A 19273-nucleotide genomic window follows, 5' to 3' on the forward strand; every position below is an offset into this window, starting at 1 on the left:
CTAAATGACATAAATATATTTATTAATAAGAATGAATTTATGGATGTTAACTGTCTAAGAGTTTAGTATTGTTTTAAATGTGCAATCAATCAACATGGCTCAAATCTATACTTTTATATTACACATTCTGTGCTGTAGCTATATGAATAAAATCGATTTATTTTCAGTGTACTATTGTTGTAGGGAATACTAGTTTTCAGCAAAGGGGAAAGTCATATTATGAGAAACTTTCAGCCTACTCCATCCACATTACAATGGTTTAGGTTGAATGCTAGTAGTTTGTTCTGCTGCTTGTGTTTAACCCGTCCCGTTGTTACAGGCAAAATTAATTAATTAATCAACTAATCGTCAGTTTCAATCAAATATGTATTTAAAAAATTTTTGTTGTGGCTGGTGCGTAACAAACCTAACAGGAAGAGGCACTTAGACCAAATTCAGTGAAGATATAGCCTACATGCAAAATAGTTTTATCTGTACTTAGCACACTTCTTTTCAACATGGAGCTGATAAGCAAACTAATAACTTATTACATATTGTTGAACATATCACAAAATATTTTTTAATGCTTTAAAGATACATTATGACTTTTCTCGTTAAGTAAGGGACTCATTATTTTTAAAATAAATTTATTTTTCGAGAAAGTGTTATGATGGACTATTGACAAATCTTTCTAAAAACAACCAACTTTAAATTACAATGCATTACACATGCATGCAGCATAAAAAGTTCTCAAAGCGTCCCTGATTTTCTCACTCAACTCCGTTTTCAGAGCGCAGCATCTGTGCTGCTGTAAACTACCTGTGTCGCTCCGTGGGAAAGCAGAGGAGATGCATGCTTTCCTATCTTTGGCTCGTGTTTACGAAGAAGGCGGCTCACCAGTTTATTACAGAAGTTACTAGTTGGCGAAGCCGACAGCGGCTGCGGACCCACAGGAATCCTCCTGCGCTATAAATCCATTGCATCCCCTCTCATCAGAGCGCGAGCCTCGTCACGGCAAGGCGGGGACAAGTAACTGGGGCGCGTGCAGTTTCTCACAGTGGGTGTCAGCGTGCGCCCGCGCGCCCATTCCGCACTGAAGCTATTATCGACTTGCTGTGGCTTTAATTGCCCAATTTTACTCACAAAAACAACAACATCACGGCGAAGGGATAAGTCACGCGCATTTAAAGGTCGGAAAATAGCATAAGCATGTATGTGTGGGGGCTGTATTTTACTGGGAACAATTAATACAGTCCTGTTGAAGTAGTTTGAATTAAGGTGTGCAGATTTACTTGTCTAGTTACTTGAATAGTCTCCCAGTGCTGAGGCTTGTTTAGGGGTGCTCATGGTACTACTACATCTTAGGAACTCTCAACATGTAAGAGATTAGACACACAAAAAAAGCAGTGTAATCAGAGGTATGATCTACTAAATAGTATCCCATCACTGGAAGAAAAATGTACAAAAAAAATATAAAATGTTTCTTTCATCATGAAGGGTTTTATTTAGAAAGCAAACAGTGTGGGTTTTCCAGCTTGATGTCCAAATAATAGGATGTCCCAGGAAAAGTAATGAAATAAAATATATTCAGGTATTGATTTAGCATGGCAAAAAGCTTTAAAATGCAGTTTTCTTATATGCATTGCATTTCAGGTAAAGATAAATTATTACACTTGATTTTTTTAAATACTATTTTTTATGTTGTTAATATTTAAAGTAGCTAACCAACTATAACTACATTTATTGGAATAATGAAGGTCCAGTGGTTCAAATGCCCTCTTATGGCTATACCATCAACAGCCTGTGTTGGATTCTAAACCATATAGAGGCGTGGATAATACATAATAATAATTGTGTCAGCTGTTTGAAAATGTTAATCAATTCGAAAAAAAGTCTTTAAATTAGTCCCTCTGTTGAGAGCAATGGTTGTTCTTCCAGTCTCTCCTTCTGCCTTCCCATACACAACCAAACACACTATGGTCATTCTGTAAAACATTTTTTAAGATATAAGATGATTCGAAGATTCATCTGATAATTATTTATCCAGATTAAGATATAGAAAAAATTGATTTCAATAATATTTTTGATAAAACTAGGAATCCTTTTTTACCTAAAAAGTTAAAAAAATTACAAACTGTGTTCTGAAGAGTCAGCTGTCCATGCTGCATAGTTCAGTGAAGGTTTGACCAATCTATAAATTGTGCTTTTCACATTTATCTCCTTCTAATATGACACTCATGCTAAAAAAAAAACAACAACATTGAGTATATTATTGTTTAGTGATTTCACAACTAGACTTAAGGTTTTCTAAATCTCTTACTGTTTTAAAGGATCTCTGTTCTGTGCAGAATTATTCACTCGAAGTCTGAGAAGACCAAAAGTATCCAGACTACAAAATGAACATCTTAATAGACCTTTAAATTGGCCTTAAAATGCAAGCTTCAGATCAATATGGGTCATTAGCTGCAATCCTAATTTACAAAAAAATTGTGACTAAAAGGGACAAAATAATCAGCTTGAAACTGGATTTCCAGCATTTCAACAAATGTTATATATTTTCTATTATTGGGATTTAGTTGGACACCCACTGGATCTATTGTTTCAATAATGTTGAAATTGGCTGAAATGAAATCAGTTAAGTTTAACTGAATTTTACTGAACTGTTGAAATGAATGCATCAAATTGAGATGCATTAAAATAACATTCATTTAATTTAATCAGATTGAACTGGGTTGAGTTGAAGGAAGCTGAAGCTGAATAGTTATATTTAATTAAAATATTTAATCATGAATATTTACATTACAAAGCAAAGCATTTGGATGGATGGATGGATGGATGGATGGATGGATGGATGGATGGATGGATGGATGGATGGATGGATGAATGGTGAAATGTAATGCAGTGATGAATATTAAGAGTCTTTTCAGTCCGATTGTTTATCCATTAAAAACAAACACAATAGATTAGACTAAAAGACAACATCAAACAGAACTCAGTTTAAGTTTAAGACAAACACAGCCATTATTACTTTTAATTTAATCAACACTGTACCACTACAGCTAAGGGCTAGAAGCTTTCAGGAGACCCATAACTAAAAGTATTCTTTTACAAGGAGCAAGAGCAAAGTGAGCTCCAATTCAGTCTGAGGCTGTTTTACAGTATTATTCTATTTCCTATAATATAATATGACACACTCTTATTTTTTATTGCTCAGCTGGAAGGCAATGTGAAACAGGATGCTAAAATAACAAAGCCCGCATTTTTGCCTGGGTAAATTTATTGCAATTCAAAACATTTAACGGGATCAGAGCTCCAGTTTTAAATAGGAAAGAGAGTTGTTCCTATAATACAGTGCAGCCCTGAACTTGATTTATGCACAAGTCTATAAATCTCTGTGGCGTTTTCAACTGTGTCAGCTGAATGCTGTTTTTCATGGTACACTCTACACTGTCTGTGGGGCAGCAAGTGATACATCAGAGTCAGATGGGCTTAGGGTGCTGCAGCCTAACAAGTTTGGTCTTTTGGTGAATATTTTGATTTTTTGCATTTGACAACTGAATGGGATGGAGTCAAGGACTTGACAATAGACGTGAAGAGTTCATGCAAAGGAGAGGGCAATAGGAGCAAACGAGCAAGGAAGATATTGGTTGGAGATGGAGGGGTAGTGAGGAAAGCGAAAGGAGGAAGACGGGGAGGTGAAGGAGAGGGCAGTGGGCACTCATCAGGAGGAGAGCTTGGAGGGAAACGGAGGCCACAGCTTGGAGAGCAGGCCCTTGTGTAAATGGAGATGTACTAAACCTTTGCTAACCTGGATCGCCCAAGATTAAATATTTATATATGCCATTGTGTGACAGAGCGCTGGGCTGAGTAGAGCCTTAATTTGTTTTTCTCCAGGGTAAATTAATTCCCTCCCCATCATCAGTGGAGTGAACCCACAGTGATTACTGCACGGCCTCCTGGAACAAGCACTTGAAAGATTTCTGTGGTCAAAGTCCACCTTACAATTATACTTCCTGTGTTCCATACATTTCCATAGATTAAAGGTGAGGCAGAAACACTTGAGGCAAATGAACACTGATTCATTGCCGCTTTGAAGCTCCCACTTTGTTTCTATTTCGTTCTCAGCCATCAGTCCTTTCATTCTCAACCTCCGTCTTATTTTCATCCTGCGTGCTGGTCGCCAAAACAACAGATTCAGCAAGTGCGAGCCGCTGATTGTGTATCTCTGAAAGTGACAACAGCGAACAACACTGCTTAAAGTGGAGATTTAGATGGAGGAATGCACAGTGTTAATAACTGTGTATATGTATTCAGTGTACTGTGGATCTTCATAAAAGATCAAACAGGCCAAATATAAGTATGCTAACCATATGTAAAATGCAGAGTCAAAGGACACACAGTGTGAACAGCATTTGAGCCCTGGACAGATTGACACTGATTGTGATGCTATTACAGGCAAATAGCAACACTTGGTCGGCCGTTGACAGGGCATAATCATGTGTGACTAACAGCGATGGAGAGAGCGCTACAAAGGGAAGGCGAGATGGTGGAGGTGCAGGCTCTTTGTCTCCCCTGCCATCTTTCCTGTCTCTGAGTAGCCTGGAGGGGCAAGCAGAACAGGAGATGATAAGAAGATAGAAGCCACTTAAAGTTCAAGGCTGATATGCCCTTTCATCTGTTTCAAGACAATCATGTTGGGTTCTACATGTACATTACTTCAAACTATCAATCTTTGCTTCCTTCACAAGGAGCCAAAGCCAGGGTGACGGTAAGAGGTGGTGGTACAACTAACTCCTGAATAATACTTTTTGCCTGTGATCTTGGTGGCTCGGAATGGAGACCAAGTTTTTGGAAATAAATACAATTGCAAATACCTTTTTATTCATTGTTTTCTATAATGAACAACAAGAATATCTTCATTTTCTTTCAGTTCTTCAGTTCAGTTCAAAATTCAGTTCTTTTTTATGCACCAGAATTTTATTTCTCTTAACTGTGGAAGAGTTCAATGCAATTTGCTGAAAATCTCTCTTTTCTACATATTTGGTCTGCGTTTCATTTGATAGTGTTTATATATTGTCACTGTCCAAACATCCAAGGCAATGTCTGTCACACTCCTCTAAACCTGCACTTAGTTTTCACACAACCACGTTGTGATACCCTAAAAAGCCTCGCAGTTTCTTATTTGTCTTTGTGCTCACATGCAACACCGACAGCTGCCTCATGGAACTGGTTTCTGACCGTTCCTAAACCATGAGCTACTCATTTCATTTAAGCCAAAATTCTGCAAAAGACTGCAGTCTTAGGTGTCACACTCCCTGAGCAAAAGAACACATTTTATGGGTGTATAAATAGTGTTTTCAGAGAACTTTATTACTACTATTAATACAGTTAATAAAAAATGGGCACACTGTACATGTTTCATTCATTTTTCTTACTTTTAGCACTTCAGGAATTTCATTGGCTCTAAAATTTGAGAACATATATCTATCTGTGACCAACCCAATATGAGATGGGACTATGAAACTACCATAAAAAAAACTATACTAATTTGTCTTCATTAACTTATTTTCTTCACGACAACTCATATACATGTTATATAAGAGTTTCTATAAATTTTGACAGTTTTTACTTGTGGGGTGAGTTTTTTGATGAGTTTGTCCACGCAGGGTTGTTATTATGTACTTATGGATAAAATTTCAAAAAAAAAAAAAAATTGAATTATTTTTGACTGTTTAACATATACAGTGTTGTAGTAGGTGAAAGTCATTTCACAGGAGACTAGGAGCAAAAGTATGAAATGAGAGGCACTTACTTGATAACTTAAAAAAAGATATTTTAGTTTCATGGTGAGTTGTCTTGTGAAAATATTTTGACAGAGGTTAAAACATTTTTAACCCTTTGTGATTGACAAAATAAAATATGTTTTTCATGAACGATTTAGATTTAATACTCAAAATTCAAATGTGTTTAGTAGCAAAATCTTTAATTTAGACAGTTATATTGATTGTGAAGTATTTTTTTTTACATGCAATATTATGGATTTTTTTAATATTAATTATATCTGACTGTGATATTAATTTAATTCATATTGGTTAATTAGAATTTTAACAAATAAAAGTTGAAAAAATAAAAGGCACGCACTGTTTCTTGCTGAAAGATAACTACCAGCCTGTTACAGTGATATTTTACTGACTCCACGTTTGGTTTTAGTGTAATGTTTATGAACAGCAAACACTAGGTCAGTCAAGGTTACAGTAAGACCTCAGAAGCCTAAGCAATGATTGTCACATCTCTTAGCATTTCCTATGTTTTTCTTCTACTTTGGTGGGCAACCACAGCTAGAAAATTACAAACACCAAGCCCAATTTCCTCTCATACAGCAAGTAAGTATAGCTCTAATTTTAAGAGCTGTTTTGATGCTGCTACAAGAACCAGAACCACAACTGGAACTGATGAACAATTAACTTCATCCGTAATTTACCCCAGTCAGTGCTGTAGAAATGTCATCGGAGAAGTATTATTTCCTGTTACTTATCCCGTGCTACTCATTTGTTAACTTTGGATATGAATTTTGTTTTTGTCTGAGCAAATTTCACGTCACGCTTTTTGATCTCCCAGTAATCCACTGGGGCCATCAGATCAGTTGACTGGGGCGACGGGGAGTCAGCCAGCACACCAGTCAGCTAGCAGACAGCCGGTACAAGAATGTCTCTGCCATGCAGTCTGATAACGTATGCATTACACCCTTACAGTGAAGCAGAAAGCCACGGTTTAATTAACGTAATCCGAGCTTTCTCTTAAACAAACAGACCGAACTTGTGAAGAGAATCCCCACATCACCCTTTTCCTCTTCTCTCATTAAAATCCCTCAGAGCTACAGTTGAAGCCAGCCTAAATGGCTCCCCTCCATATCTTTAATCTTTCAAGTTGTCATTTTGCATATTTTTGTAAGGAAACATTAGCAGTTGCCACTCATGCATTTTGCCTTTTTAAAGAATGAGGATGAATGACCTAATAGATTAGTCTTGACTTCTATGTGAAAAGCAAAACTCTTCTAATGTATGGATTAGGACTCTTAGTACAAAATTGTTTTCCCTATGTCTATTACTCCTTTTTCAAATCACCTGTCTTCTTAACAAGTCACTCTAAACAAAAGTGTTTCAGTTTTGTTTTAAGTTAAAAATTAGATTAAGTTCTAAAGATTGTAATTCCTCTCAGCACCATGTATTTCAGCCCTGGTCTCCACTTCAGGAGGCTTGTGGATTATCAAAGTATGTAGCTGAAGCTCTTGCAGCTGCATTTCATTCCTTAGGGAAAAACTCACAGTTGCTGAAAAATCAGAATCAAATCTTGCTCATCCAACATAATGTTTTCTAAAGCAGACAAACGGCCCTGAAACTCACATCTTTGAACCAATCCCCATAGAATGCTGTGCTGCTATTCCCGTCATCCCTTAGGCAACTTGGGATGTTCACTTTGCAGTACTAACTCTGGATTCGAAATGTATATATTTTTCATTTTGCTGCTTTGCTGTTAATTACTTGTTCAGTTTGGGAAAAAAAAATAAAAAAATTCAGATCATTTGCTTTTATCCTGTAAATCTTATGATCTGATGTATGGGCATCTTACTCAAATTAATTTCACATTTTTATTTAAAAAAATGGGAAAAGGTGTTTCACCAGTAAAAATAGAAGAAAAATACTCGCTAAAACATCCCTTTGGAGACCTGTGTGGGCTTTAACCCCAGCTGCCTATCAAAAACCAATATCCTTAACTTTGACGGTTGTGTTGTTGTTTATAATTCAAAGAATCTGTGTCTAATGCAGTTAAGCGAACCTGGCTGCTGCAAATTTTCATGTCTTCCATGCATTCCCCATCGCCCACTCATTCTCCCCCATCCTCCTTGCTCCCCAGCAGATCCCTGTTCAGCCAGTGCTGCTACAGGACCATGAAGACCCGGGATTTAGAGTTGTTGCCACTCCATTCATCCCCTCCTTCCCCAGAAACCCGTCTGCCCCTCCTTTTCACTCTCCATACTTTTTTTTTTTTTTTTTTTCTCTAAATACAGTAACAAAATCTTAGGAAAAGCTGATATAATCTTTTCTAAGCTATAAAAGTCAGTCACCCAGAGAAACATCTGCACGGTCAAATTTAAAACAAACTGTCAGGGAATCCGGTGTCCCCATAAAGAGGGAGCAGAGCAGAGCAAAGGGGAGAGGGAGGAGGGCATGGTGGAAAATAAGGGAAAAGGGAATGATTTTAAAGGGGGAATGAGGGGGGTTAAAAGCTTTCCACTTAGATTACATAAAAACAAACTTCTCCTGGTGCTTGCAGAGCAGAGCTAACTAGTAATTCTACTAGTTGTTCATTTGGTTGACTTATAAAGCGATTTTCACTGTTTTACAGTCTCCTGACACTAGGCACAGACAAATTTGTGAAAATCTTCAAAGTTGGCACATTTAGCGGCTGAGAAGAGTGTAAAGTAAATGCTTAGTGGTCAGAGATCAAAAAGTTTTCAGAGCCAAACTGACAGAGCAAAAATGTTACTTCTTTGATGGTCACATGGGGAAATTAACCACAGCAGAATAAATCTGAGTGTGATGGACAGTCATTTGTTTTCATATGAAGCACAGCTCACTTGCTGTACACATGGAGCATTTTTGTTATTATACACATTAGCCCAAACTCTCAAATACATTTATGAGTCAACAATGTTTTTATTTTGTTTTTTTGTTTTTTTGCATAAGCTTCTTACCAAACATACAAATAAGTTTCAGTCAAACATGGGGAATAAAAAAAAACATTAAAAAAATCACTGTAATATGTGCAAATTACTGTCTCTATCAAAATAGTTGGGCACAGACATTTTTCAAGTAAAGCAATAGTTGTCTTCAAAGTTTTTATTTCCAGTTATGCATGATTGTTTTGCTACAAACTACCAACAGGGTTCATCTATACAGTCATAAGAAAAAAAACAGAAATCAGATTGGACATATTGTTATTCATCTCAGGGTCGAAAACGTAAACGAGCCTCTACAGAAAGCATTATCCTGGAGTGAGTATGACGAAACAATCCAACACAGTTCACTCCAATTTCCATGGGTTTTAGGTTAGAATGCCACTGAAGTACACGCTGAACGACAGGGGGCCACGGTGCCTTGCTCTGCTCTGCCCTAGTCTGTTTTCAGGTGAGTGTTGGATTGGCTTAATTGATTTAATGGGAGTGCATAGTGTCAGAGTGGGAGATGGGGAACAAGGGATGCTTTAGGGGAGTCAAGTGTGTTGCAGAACCTCAACTCGATCTTAGGATGCCAGTGTCAGCCACCAGAAACAGCCTGTCGGTGATGATACGTGAGGGTAAACACAGCAAATGTGTGAAGTTCCCTTTTTGAACACACAGAAATTTATACGCACTTGTTCCTATCCCAGAACATTCTGCTCCCTGCTAATGGCTTGAATAACACCCAGAGTGGTCTGGTAATGCCTGAGCTAGAGGCTGGTTTGTGAGAGTGTGTGTGAGTGTGAATGATTGTTGTGTGTTTGTTTTCACACAAGGTGTAAGGGACACAATGACAGGAGCTAATGTGGCTCTGAATGGTGTGTCTAATTACTTGGCCTACAGATAGCTTTTAGCTAAATCACCTCACCTTCTGAAGAGCGTATATCAACAGTGACGAGGGCTTGGACAATTACATTAGCCCTCTCCCCATCCACTGGGTCCAGCACTAACAATAAGTGGGATTTGCTGCTGCTTCATTGTTATCCTCCCTCTCTCCATCATGGCAGTGATGTTTTCCCTACTGCGTAGGGAGAGGGGAGGAAATGAAAAAAAGATAAAAAACAGAATGCAAAAAAAGGTAATATAAGAAAGGAGAGAAAAAGGGATGGTGAGAATTGTCAGTAGAGGGTTTACTTATGTTAATATTTTCCCTGCAAGTGTGTTAGCCAGCCCAGAGAGCCAGAGGAATCTGGGTGACAGCCACAAGTGGACCGAGCTGGTAGGTTTAATTGCCAGTCGAGAGAGGTCCTCTGGATGGATAGCTCAACAACCCACTGTTCACAACGCCGCCACACACATAAAATTCCATTTCTCCAACAACACTGACTTCCACAGCGCAAAAAAATCTAACAACTCAACAGCTCCAAATCATATTACAGTTTCTGACAAAAGTTTCTGTCAGTTTTACCTAGTGGCTCGTACAATCACAATATACTGAGTAATGGAGAACATAGTTCCTAAGAGGTTTTTAAGGTGGACTGCTGTCCATCCATCCATCCATTTTCTGTACAACCTTGTCCCCTGGTGGGATTAGGAGGGTTGCTGGTTCCTATCTCCAAGCAAACGTTCCGGGCCAGAGGTAGGGTTCACTCTGGACAGGTCGCCAGTCTGTCGCAGTGGACTGCTGTGTATGTGCTATATTTGTTCTCTTATTGGTTTTAAAATCCTATACATATTTTTACCAATTCATATGACTTTGCACAATAAAGGGGCACAAAACATAAAGCGAACTACACTCTACAAGAAAACTGGAAATTTGCAATAATTTTCAAAGTGCTTGTTTCATAGTGTGTTTGAAAAACTCACTTTAACAAGATGCTAAGGACATTTTGGAGAACTAGCCCATATTACAGATTATCTGCTATTAACGCTAGGAATGGGTGCTTTTGAAACACATATGATTCCTTTGTTTCATACCAGATCCACCTGCATGTGGCAATAAAATCTCAGTCTTAATGTCATCTGAACAAAGCTCACAATAGATATCCTGGTAAATTTGAGCAAACTCCACATATTTCTATTTCAATGTGCTTTTTAAAAAAAATCCTAGATAGCCATTTGGACAAAATGGTGTCTAAGGGCTGTTATGGAAACTATGTGATCCTAAGATGCCACTCTTTGCTGCAGTTCTCTAAGAGTGAGCTTTGGAGATTTTACTGTACCTTCCTCACCATTCTCTGAACCTGTAATGGTAAAGCCATCCACACTTCAGCCTAGAGGCAAGAAGCTGCAAGAAATGATTTCTGTCATATTTCTCTTGGTTAGAAAAAGAGACATTTTGATTTCTTTAAAAAACAAAGTTATAGATTAGTACATATATGTTCCAAAAAATATCTGATCAAATTGAGAATGTAGAAATTAACATAAAGCCTTTATAATGGAATTTTTTTTTTAGTCATATTTGGTTCAACATGAGACTCTCCACTTAATAAATGAACTCAAAATGAAGGTTGGATTATTCTGTGTTGTGATGGCTTGTTGTACCACAGATTAATTATTTGCTGATTTACCTGAGGAAACTTTTTATTCTCCTCTTCAGGGGGTCTTTTGTGGGCTCTAGTGTCCCTTATATGAAAGCAGGCTGACAGGAGAAGGGGGAAGACATGCGGCAAATGCCGCCGTGTCTGGGAATCAAACCCGCGACGGCCACATCAAGGATTCAAGGCCTCCGAACGTGGGTCACGCTGTCCCCTACGCTACCACAGCACACCACCTGAGGAAACATTTTAACTTCTTTATGCAGCGAAAACCCAAATTGGTTTGAAAAGGACCATTTTTTGACCTAGAAAAACCCTGAACCTCAGGATGCAGACACTATGAGGAGCTCAGTGGTGATAAGTGGCATTAGATCACTTGACAAAAGCCTGTCTTACCCCATTACCCTTGGAGTACCCCTAACCCATCCTAAGGGCAGCCCATCAGCACTGTGAGGTCACATCACCAGTCGCACTACAATGACACCTCCGTCGACTATTTTTGTAGGAATGGAAACAGGGACTGAGTGAAGAAGAGGAGTCCATCATTTGCTGTTTATGCTGAGAACTTTACAATTAGTGTGCATATTTTATAGATGCCTAATGGCATTGCAACAAACTTGCAGAGGTGTCAGTTCCGAAAAGGTCATGTCCTCATTGTGAAAAATAGGTATTGTGAGATAACATAGGTAACATTATGAACTTAGTGGATCTGTACGCAGTCTGGAAATACTCCACTGCTTCTTTGAGTGACAAAAAGCAAACATTTGTAATGCAATGTAGGACACTGTCCATGTGAAGCACAGAAAAAAAAGTCGGACAATTGACTTGACACAAAAAATTGCAATTAACAAATGGGAAAGGTAGGCAGAGAGGGTAGGGATAAAGTACAGCACTTTTAGAAGCACCCTGCATCCCACAATTTTAAGAAGCTCCTCCTGGAGATTTGACACAATAATTCCAATCAACAAGTTTAGCAAGCCACTCCTTTTGTCCCATCTCTCTTTCCGTCAGTCTCAGCACCTTTTGTTGTGGATAAAAAAGGGTGGATGGGATTAGAAGCTATATTTTAATGCTGGTGAAAAGAGGCAGGGAGAAAGTATTTTTGAAAAGACCTGAGCGGGTACACAACGCAAACCAAATTTCCCCTCAGAGTTTGTCAAAGCAAATAGTTGTCCTCAAATAAAATAATGACAGAAGAAAATGAAAGATTGAACGTTGAAGTACGGGTCAGTTTCTAAACTATTTCCAACTTTTGCAAATACAATTGTCTATGAGCTCCAACTATGTCTGCTATTTTCTCAGACAAATGAACTTAACTTTAACAAGTAGAAGCCATGGCTATATTGGCAAAAATAACTTGGGGTAAACAAGTTTCACTCCCTTCAGTACTCCCCGTTACTCACTTCTGACGTCCTAGCATAGTAGGGTGAAATAGTACAAAGGTCCAATATATCACTCTTTGAGTTATTCAATTAAATATTTAAAATATAGAATACATATTTTGGTGTTGCTATGTGAAAATGAACTTTAAAGTGTTTTTAAGGTGAAAGAAAATCGCAAAATATGCTTACGCAAAAAAAAAAAAACAACAAACTACATATGCATTTGTCCTTTATCACCAAATACTGTAAAAACAGCATTTTTTGTCACTCACACTCCTTGATGTGATGATGGAAGGATCACAGGTATTTATAGACAATAACTGCGACTGAGCTATTTGGATATTATTTTTCTGATAATCAGGTGGTGCCCTGACTTTGTAATTTTGATCTAAATTATTAGTTGTGTTAATAATGGTTCTCAGTCATTTGTTTTTACAGTTATTCACCTCACAGTATAAGCAAAGAAAATTAGGCACAAGCAAACAGATACAAATAAGTTGGAAGACATCAGACTGCATTCTCCTTAATTAGAACGCTAACTAAGGAATACATCATCACTCAGTGTTTCCCACAAATCTTTGTTGAATAAAATAAAATAAAAATTCTGGGAAAATAAACTCTTTTTTTATTCCACACACGTTATCTATCAGGGCATCACAAATATGAAAGTCTGAAAAAATGATACATCAGACTCTGAACCTTTATTTAAATAACAAGAATGAAGCAACAATCTGAAAGCTGTACACCTCATTATTCAATGGGTTGCAAAATCTGTGGTTTATTCAGATGCAATTTTAGAAATATAGATGAAGGCAGTTTTATTCTTATGTTTCTAATGTAACATTTAACCTGTGAAGAGAGATAAAAGCTCCTGGGTGTCTTGGAGTCCTGCTCAGAAAGCTGGCAGCTGTTTTAAAAGTTTTCCATTGGTTAATGGTAGCTACTATAGAATTGATTAGCCTTGCAGATCATCAGTTGATCATTTTTTTTTTTTTTTTTTTGATTGACCACCTGCTGCTATTCTTTCCTAAATCCACAGGAAGCAGCAAGGGTGCACTTTGTTTTTCCCATAACTATTCTGGAAGTCATGGAAACTCTCTTGTTCCCATGACCGCTTGAGATCTTTTTCTCTGTGTAATTTAACTGATCTGACCTCATGAATTAAAACGCTCCACAAGTGTTCTGGGAGGTCTCACTGAGAAACCTACTTTATGATGTTTTTAAAAAAACTTATCTGTCGTTGGACGTGCAATCTATACTATATTTCATTTTAATTATCATAAAAACAGGGGAGCACATTTGGCAACTTGAGTAAATTGTATGTAGACTGTTTTCACCCCAGCCTAAAGGTCGAGAACAGCAGCACACCATCAAGCAGACGGGACACACACCATTCCACCATTCCCATCACTGCCCACGAAACCCCACTGTTTACTCTGTTTTGTTTTTAATCACAGCAAGCCTAAACTCTAGATGTAATTTTCCACTCTACATACACCTAAACACAAACACAGACACATAGAAAGACACACACACATCTACACGCGCACACACACTAACACATACAGTACGGTAAACTAGGCTCCACAATTACCCCTCAATTAGAGATAATAACATGACCACTTCCTGACCAATCACCTGCAGCCTCTCCATGACTCACACAGTGTCGCACTACAATCTCTCTCCCTCTCTTGCTCTGTCTTTTTCCTTCTAAACACACACACACACACACACACACACACACACGTAGTTAGATGGCCCTCAGAGTTAGTGGTGGCTGTAGAAATCTTTGGTGTTTTTGTCTCACTGCTGTGCTTTATGATTTTCTCTGTATCAGGCAGGTGGAGCACACCATTCCCTCATTTTATGGAGATAAATGTTAGCTTTTTGTGGTTTCCCACATACACTAACTGCTGTCAAGACACACACCCTTACACACATCTCTACACACCCACACACACACACACGCCCACCCACACGTGCACACGCCCGCTGTCTATATGCAATACAGGACACATTTCCTGGCAAAACAAACAAAAAAAAAACTTTCCTCTCTCCTAGCCTGTCTCATGGATGAGTGAGAGGCCGGTTTTTTCCCACACCATAACCACCAAAGAGGACCTAACATATACTTTCCTTCCCCTTCTGTCCAACTGCTAAGCTACGTCTTATTTTCCAATAGCGGAGATATGGGAAACGCAACAGGAAACGTAAATTTTAACGCTGTCTTGTAAGTAATCCATATTTAATTACTGAGTGGGGATTAACTGCTGGCATTTGCAAGCCACTCTCTAAAGCATACTTGAAGAAAATGTAAAAAATTCCAATGTAACAATGCTAAATGCAATTCATCATTTATCCAGACAAGCAGGCAACAATTCTCCAGAAAGCTGATCAGCAGACCTAAAAAAAAATGCTACCATTCTTGTGACCCGTAGCATGTTTCCACAAATTCCATGGTTTAGTCATCCAATTCACTCACTATCATTATTTGTTGTAAAATGCTGACTGCCTTTAGCTGTTATTCTAAGTGTGTGGACACCATTTTTCTTTTAGCTGAAAGGGTTTTTATATTTGCCTGTCTTCTTTTATATGCTTAATCCATATAAAAGTACCACATTTTACATGTGGTACTTTTCAAGACTGCTCTCTCCAAGACCTTATTTTGGTTTCTTTATGATAAGGCACTGAGCACACTCCAGTCAAACAGGCCCACACACACACACACACACATGCCTGCACACGCACCCACACACACATTTTCACTTCCTTTAATTTGTAGTTTAGTTTACCTTTCCAAATGAACTATTTTGAGATAATTTTTATTTTTTTTTATTTGGAAATCTCCCTTAAATGACACAGCGCTGAAAATGTATAAGTCCCCTTATAGGTTTTTAGATATGTCACATTTATTTCTTTAAGCTATCAAAACACATGTAATGGCAAAATTAGCACTTCAAAGCTGGATTTGAAAGAATTATTCAATTTATTTGAAAATGTTTTCAGGTTTTTTTTTGGCCTGGATGAAGTTGTGCTACAATAATAAATCATTATGTCCAAACTGTATGCTCTCATGGTACCTCAAACCTGTAAGAGAGGTTTTCAAAAGAGGCCCACCTTGCTGGGAGTGGAGTGGAGAAGAGTGGCTCAATGCAGCTCCTAAAACTGTCGGCTTTCAAAGAAGGTTCGTAGCATTGGTGGAAAAGAAAGCCAGGTGTGGTGCTTTCTCCAAAAAAAAAAAAAAAAAAAAAAAAGATTTCACAAAGTTCAGTTTCACTGAACTGAAATAGCCCTTCAGCTCTAAAGTTTATATGAAACACCAAACCCAGTCAGCACTGTCCAGCACATCAATATACAATCACACACACAGCAGCCACAGCAGAGGCCAAACACATGTACACCCCCCTTCATTGAGAGCTGTCCCTCTGACACTCATGGGATCATACAGAGTCCAATATAAAACATTAGCGGATTGACACTATCACACCAGCTATCCAGCAGAAACCCTTTCACACATAATTACAGGCTATCATTTACCCTGCCAGGAGAACAGGTGCAAGGGGGAGGGAGAAAAGCCCAGGCCCGCTGTCTCCTTGGGCTTAGGGCTTTTTCCTGGCTCTGAGAGGCCTGCATTGACAGAAACAGAAGGGGGGACGCAAGTGCCAATAAATCACGCAAACGTGTAAATGCCAGGGCACCGCATTCCAATACGCAACAGGAGGCGAAATGGCTACAAGTCCCTTTCTCTTTCTTTTTCTGTTGTTTTAAGACACACCATCTCCTCCTCCCACCTACCCATACACATATTATTCATGGCTGTTTTTTTCCCCTCCCACCATCACTCTCTCGCTTATTCATGCGCTCTGCTCCCTAAAGCAGCTAATAGCATAATTTGAGGAGGAATGTTCCTGGAGTTTCCTGTGAATTCTGCCATTAGTCATCCGAATGACCTTTCTGTTCCTCCCCTTTCCCCTCCGTGTCACTAACGCAACGCTGCTTTGGAGCAATGGATGCCTTGGGAAGAGGAGGGCAAATAAGAACCAGAGAGGTGAACAGAGCATAAGTCTTTAAAAAAAAAACATCTATGTGTGCTGGATTTGAAGGTTTATCGTAAATAGGTTCAGTATCTGTATCTTTTAATGAACTCACTTCTGCTTCTGAATGTGTCAAAAAAGGTTGTTGCCAGGTCTGCCCGCCTGTACGTGCATGTGTGCATGCATGTGTGTACGTTTGCAGGAGAAAGAGCAACAGTATAGAGAAAGTTCAGAGGTAGGTCTCCAGCACTTACCCCTTGACACAGAGCTGTTAACGTGAAAAAATATTGTAGCTGAGCGAGAAGTAGTAAGTGTACTGGGACCTTTAATGCTTGCCATGTCTGAGGGCTTTGTTGCAGATAAACTGTTGGACTCTGTAGCCTTAAGTGGAAAATAAAGTCAAAACGGCTCCAGGTCAGTTCACCTTTTCCCCTTTTTGACTCTCTTCCAGTTCCCAAGCATTACCATTTCATCCACACCTGCTCTCATTTAGCAGCTATAAACAAAACCCTTCATACCATGGACCCGAACATAAACAATCACTAAAATGCTTATCAAAATGATTTTTCTAAATAAAATTTTCTTTATAAAGCCAGGAGTCAGGCAGTTAGTCTCAAAGGTTTTATTCAGTAAATGTGGGGTATGTAGATTAAGTTCTATTTCTGTAAGTAAAAAAGAAAATATGTGTTGATCAGAGTATTTTGATATGTAAATAATAACAGCAGACATTTTGTTATCAGTTCTCAGAAGTTGTAGTTAATCTCAATTTTAATTCTACAAATAATTTCTGTCATATATCACAAAACTTCTGTGCTGTATTGCTATTGCTATACTTTGTCCTGCTGTTCCCTATTTGGTTACTAGAAAAGCAACCAAATAGGTATGTAGCCTTACTATTAATTAATAATTTACGATACTAACTGTTCTTTATATTTTGCTGTTTATGATCTCATATTTGATTTTCAGTAAAATTACTAATGACAACAATGACTAATAGCAGTGTTAAATATTCATTAACTGTTACAAACATTTTATAAATTGTTTATAACAGTTTGTTTTTGTTTTAGTAGCTAGTGATTTGCTTTGTAAGCATAACGGTACTAATTTATCTTACATTAGTTGGGTAAGTAACAATAGTTTACTGTAATTGCTCCATTGCATTAGGCTGCTTCTCAATAATGACTTTATTGCCTATTAAATAAAAATGCGCCAGTATGAAAATTTGCGTAAAAAACAATATTTAGCAACAACATAAAGATTATGTATTGCCTTACATTTTTGACACGGTGTAAAATTGGCCACACAACATTTGTTCTTCTTCAGTTTAAACACCCCATGAACCTGTGATGCATTTCTCAAAAAAGATATTAAAATAATTTTCAATGGAAATTTAAATGGTGTGTTATGGTTGGTTCAAAAAGTGTCGGCGAAAACATAGAAAAGAACAGACATTTTTTTATTGCAGACTTTTTAAATTACAGAGTTATGCTCTTTGGTAAGTTTGATTTTTATTGGATGATGGATGGATGGATGGATGGATGGATGGATAGATGGATGGATGGATGGATGGATGGATGGATTCACATTTAATAGAATTTTTTTGCAATACTGTTGAAAATTTTAAACATACCAACAATTACTGTAGGTAATTACTGTCTTATTATTAGTAGTAAATCATTAGATCTAAGTTTTTGTTATTATACCCCTAAAAATAATTAGAATTTTCCAGTTTTGAAACATTCATCGCAGAAACCTACCTTAAAATGTAAGCCAAATTGCAATACCTCTCATCAGGAGAATCAGTTTCTCAGCCCTAATTTCTGTGAACTTTCTCAATCCTAATTATCCAGTCCTCCATCCCAACACCCTGAGCCTCTGTACCGCCACTCTCCATCAACCTGCCCCCCACATCAAAAGCCATCAATCTCCCACAGTACAGGGGGAAAGGCAAATATTTAGAGAAGTACTGAGCCCCCATAAATCTGTAGTAGGAGAGAGAAGGAGAACATGATACTCGCCCTGTTCCTCTAAACCTTTACCCTCACCACAATCGTCAAGGTCCCTGAGCAGTCCTTCGTCTTGATGGCTGTAGGAAGCCCTGGGAGGCACAGGAACCAAAGAAGAAGAAAGGAGGAGGTCTCTCCGGTGAGAAAGACGACAGAGATTAGGAGATTTAAGGAGCAAGAGAACATCTTATGTCACTCAAAGGAAAACACAATTTCAAACACAAAAAACAGAACTCACAGAGACACATGGACATACTGGTGGAACTCCTCTTCTTAGGCTTTGATTTATTACAACTCTCAGTTGCACTCAAGTAAGACTCTTGAATATTTGCAAGTATTTATGTCCTTTCTCATCTGAAAACAATATGGCTTTCAGCAATAAAGAAAGGAACGCTGCGCCAACAGGGCAGGGGTGGGAGGTCACTGAGAGGGTAAATTGGAGGCAGAATAAAATAAAGCTTGCTCCTTCAAAACCTGCCTGGATAGAGAGTGAAGCTGTTGCTCCTTAGCAACTTAAAGGGAAGCTAACAACAAACAGAGCTGATGTTCTACAGTGACTTTAATGTAATCATTATTTTTTATTCAAACATTAATTTTGAATAAAAAATGTAATTTT

The sequence above is a fragment of the Gambusia affinis genome, linkage group LG10 (genome assembly GCF_019740435.1).
Source record: "Gambusia affinis linkage group LG10, SWU_Gaff_1.0, whole genome shotgun sequence".
In the NCBI taxonomy this organism is placed as follows: Eukaryota; Metazoa; Chordata; class Actinopteri; order Cyprinodontiformes; family Poeciliidae; genus Gambusia; species Gambusia affinis.